At 34.4% G+C, this 5,087-nt stretch overlaps 1 protein-coding gene across 1 annotated transcript in view; it reads left to right on the forward strand.

The window, feature by feature from the left end:
• LOC143242009 (uncharacterized) overlaps window positions 1–5,087 on the forward strand; it is a 78,389-nt gene that overhangs the window by 62,003 nt on the left and 11,299 nt on the right. The window lies entirely within an intron of this gene.

Consider the following 5,087-nt stretch of genomic DNA (forward strand, 5'->3'; position numbering starts at 1 on the left):
TAACAACATTGTTTACATTAGAATTACGACATTTTAAGGTTGGTTATGTGACATACAGAAGAAACAAATCAACTTTTCCTGTGACCCTCGTTGTACCTTATTTAGTAATTTATAAAAGGTTTAGGTGTAATACACAAAACGGATTTTGTTGTGGGCTGGAAAGAAGAAAAACTAACGGGTTGTTTTAAGTCAATTCTTTTCTTATAAGGCTAACGCGTGCATTTTTATAAGTGTGCAACCTTAGTAGTCAACAGTTAAGATTTAATCATTACTGTTTAAGATGCTTTTTCCTTCTATTAGGGTTATGTACAACTCATACTATAAACCATTGTGGTTCCTAATATAAAAAATCTAAAACAGCTGTTGAAAGAGAACAATAAACATTCAAGAGGTTAACATAGATTATTGTTTGATTTTGATAGCTGTTATCATATAATATAAAAGTATTCAACAGGTTACAAAATAATGTCTTGGCTTTTCCTAGTTACCAAAGTATACAAAAATATTCAAGATGTTAACAAATGTTATATTTTGGTTTTCAAAGCAGTTAAATATAAAAAATATTGAAGAGATTAACATAGGTTACAGCTTGAAAAAGAGACATGATTTATAGCTGTATGAAGGTTAACATATTTAATGAATGATATGCAACTAAAGAAATCATAGAATATACTTAATAATTTATGAATGAGCATCAGTCACGTATTGACTTCATTTAGACCGTGTTTCTGCTTCCTTAAATGGATAATCAATTTGTTTAACTTACATGATTATTTTTGTATAAATATTCTTGAAGTAATATTAATAACACAAATAATTAAAATATCTCTCAAGAATACAAATAACATGAATCAATAATAAATCAGTTTTCTTGATTTATGAAACACTCAAATAATTAGTGAGTCTTTTCAGTGGAACAGTGCTTTTAAAGTGAGCAAGTTTTTGTTTATCAGTTAAATTAATACTCTAGGTTTTGAGTTTATGTTTAAATTCTAGAGATAGGACAAATATCATATGTACTGGAGAAATTTAATAAGTGATTATTTATCAATATTTAGGCTAGACATGATAAGTACGATATTTACAAAAGAAAATGAATATGCCTATGACTTGAGCACTATTTATTGATATTCAACAAAGTAGCAGATATAGAAGTACCAAATGTACAACACACGTTACTGTTTAGTGTTCTTTAAAGTTTTTAATTTGTGAAGTCATTTAATTTGTAAAACAGTAGTTGGAAGGTTGGGTATGTTATACTAAGGTAAGTTTGACTATAAAGAAATCATAAACTCACGTGACAAACAGCCGTTATAAAGTAACGGAATGAAATGTATAACAACTACATTTTATCACTGGTGGAGGCCTAGCATAGCCAGGTGGTTAGGGGCACTCGAGTCTTAATCTGAAGGTCACGGGTTCAAATCTTCGTCACACTTAACATGCTTAACCTTTCAGCTGTGTGGATTTTATAATGTTACGGTCAATCCCACTATTCGGCGGTAAAAGATTAGTCCAAGAGTTGGCGGTGGATGGTGACTAGCTGCCTTCCCCTCTAGTTTTACATTGCTAAATTAGGGACGGCTAGTGCAGATAGCCCTCATGTGTGTGTGTTTTCTTATAGCAAAGCCACATTGGGCTATTTGTTGAGCCCACCAAGGGAATTGAACCCCTAATTTTAGCGTTGTAAATCCTAAACTTACTGCTGTACTAGCGGGGGGTTCCCTTGTGTAGCTTTTCGCAATTTTCAAAAAACACACGGTGCTTTTAGAAAGAATATGCAACAGCCGTATTGTGTGTAATATATTCACATACTCGGGTCATAAAGATGTGTTCAGTTTGGGGATTTAGAGTACCAATAAGGATAGTATTTATTGCACTTAACGGCATTGTAAGTAATGGAATCTAAAACTTGTGGTGCCACTGTCTACCAGAAAGAAAGGTTTTGTAAATAGTAAACAAAATTATTTATTTCATTACAGGTGTAGAAACAAAACATTCATTAGCAAAAGACATTCACGTGCAATGAGAAACATTCAAGAAAGATCTCCATCTAAAAGTGTGGCACAAATTATGCGTAACATGTATCTTTGAACTATTGCATACCTCAAGTGGTTAGAGAATGAATCAGGGAATCACTTTTTACATAAAAAGTTGTACTTTTCTAGTCATGGAGTCAGTAACTGAGGATTTTTATGCAGTTGTATTGTTAAAACGGAGACTACTCTCATCCTGTTACAATAACTAGACTATGGAAAGCTACTCAGAGAAGGGTGTGCTTTGGACACTAACGACAGTCTTACAGTGGAGTCTGTTTCGTCATAGTATCAACAACTTGAGGCTTGTTTCTCAACAACTACTGTATGACTGTTTACTCTCACGAAATTAGAAGCACACTTTGTAGTGAGGAGTGGAACCAAACACTTGGAGAATGACCAAGTGCAACATTATTCCATGTCAGGACTATTGGACCCTCATGCTAATGGCAATAATGACACAATTACATGATGAAGTGGATCATGTAATTACAGTTCTTGAATGCACGTCCGATGAAAGAATTGCTTGTCAAGAATATCTTCATAAAGTGCTTGTACCATTATTATATGGTATATTTTATTGGCAGCAGACCCCAACAACTAGTCTATAATTATACACAGTCCCATTGGGAAAACACTTGACTGTAATGTCACCAAAAGACTACCCCTAAATCGCCTTTTATTCTCCTACCACACCAACAATAACACTTAAACTAATGCTATAACTAATGCGATCACTGACAAAATCAAAGAAACAATACTCAGCTAAACACGCAACCTAGATTCCAGCTTCTGGTAACTTATACCAGAAATCCATCGGGCTAGGCCCAGCATCGCCAGGTGAATTAAGGCTTTCGGCTCGTAATCTGAGGGTCACGGTTTCGAATCCCCATCGCACCAAACATGCTCGCCCTTTCAGCCATGGGGGTGTTATAATGGGATGGTCAATCCCACTATTCATTGTTAAAAGAGCAGCCCAAGAATTGGCAGTGGGTGGTGATGACTAGCTGCCTTCACTTTAGTCTTACACTGCTAAATTAGGGACGGTTAACGCAGATAGCCCTTGAGTAGCTTTGCGCAAATTAAAACAAAAAAACCATCGACAGCTAATATTAAAAGAAGACGAGTTCGTCCACACAAGCAACAAAACAAGTAAAACAGCGAAAATAAGAACAGTCATAAACGTATCAAACAACAGAAATAAAACCACTGGTACACTGTTTACAGATGTGTATCAAACAACAGAAATAAAACCACTGGTACACTGTTTACAGATGTGTATCAAACAGAAATAAAACCACTGGTACACTGTTTACAGATGTGTATCAAACAGCAGAAATAAAACCACTGGTACACTGTTTACAGATGTGTATCAAACAGAAATAAAACCACTGGTACACTGTTTACAGATGTGTATCAAACAACAGAAATAAAACCACTGGTACACTGTTTACAGATGTGTATCAAACAGAAATAAAATAGGACCACTGGTACACTGTTTACAGATGTGTATCAAACAACAGAAATAAAACCACTGGTACACTGTTTACAGATGTGTATCAAACAACAGAAATAAAACCACTGGTACACTGGTTACAGATTCTTCACACAACAGAAATAAAACCACTGGTACACCGTCAACAGATGCTTATCAAAACAACAGAAATGCTAAAACCTACTGTTGCACTGTCTACCCAGATGTGCATCAAACAGAAATAAAACCACTGGTACACTGTTTACAGATGTGTATCAAACAACAGAACTAAAACCACTGGTACACTGTTTACAGATGCAGGGTATCAAAACAACAGAACTAAAAAAAAAACCACTGTGTACAATACACGTTGTTTACAGACTGTGTATCAAATGTATCAGAAATAAAACCACTGGTACACTGCTTTACACAGATGTGTATCAAACAGAAATAAAACCACTGGTACACTGTTTACAGATGTGTATCAAACAACAGAAATAAAACCAACTGGTACACTGTTTACAGATGTGTATCAAACAACAGAAATAAAACCACTGGTACACACTGTTTACAGATGTGTATCAAACAACAGAAATAAAAAAACCACTGGTGTACACTGTTTACAGATGTGTATCAAACAACAGAAATAAAACCACTGGTACACTGTTTACAGATGTGTATCAAACAGAAATAAATAAAACCACTGGTACACTGTTTACAGATGTGTATCAAACACAGAAATAAAACCATCTGTTTACAGATGTGTATCAAACAACAGAAATAAAAAACCACTGGTACACTGTTTACAGAGATGTGTATCAAACAACAGAAATAAAACCACTGGTACACTGTTTACAGATGTGTATCAAACAACAGAAATAAAACCACTGGTACACTGTTTACAGATGTGTATCAAACAGAAATAAATAAAAACCACTGGCATAAAGCCAGATGTGTATCAAACAACAGAAATAACCACTGGTACACTGTTTACAGATGTGTATCAAACAACAGAAATAAAAACCACTGGTACACATCATTTACAGATGTGTATCAAAACAACAGAACTAAAAAAAACCACTGGTACACTGTTTACAGATGTGTATCAAACAACAGAAATAAAAAAAAACCACTGGTACACTGTTTACAGATGTGTATCAAACAGAAATAAAACCATACACTGTTTACAGATGTGTATCAAACAACAGAAATAAAACCACTGGTACACTGTTTACAGATGTGTATCAAACAACAGAAATAAAACCACTGGTACACTGTTTTACAGATGTGTATCAAAAAACATCTGTTTACAGAAATAATAAAACCACTGGTACACTGTTTACAGATGTGTATCAAACAGAAATAAAAAACCACTGGTACACTGTTTACAGATGTATCAAAACAACAGAACTAAAACCACTGGTACACTGTTTACAGATGTGTATCAAACAACAGAAATAAAACCACTGGTACACTGTTTACAGATGTGTATCAAACAGAAATAAAACCACTGGTACACTGTTTACAGATGTGTATCAAACAGAAATAAAACCATCTGTTTACAGATGTGTAGAAAT

This window comes from Tachypleus tridentatus, unplaced genomic scaffold (genome assembly GCF_004210375.1).
Source record: "Tachypleus tridentatus isolate NWPU-2018 unplaced genomic scaffold, ASM421037v1 Hic_cluster_1, whole genome shotgun sequence".
NCBI lineage: Eukaryota > Metazoa > Arthropoda > Merostomata > Xiphosura > Limulidae > Tachypleus > Tachypleus tridentatus.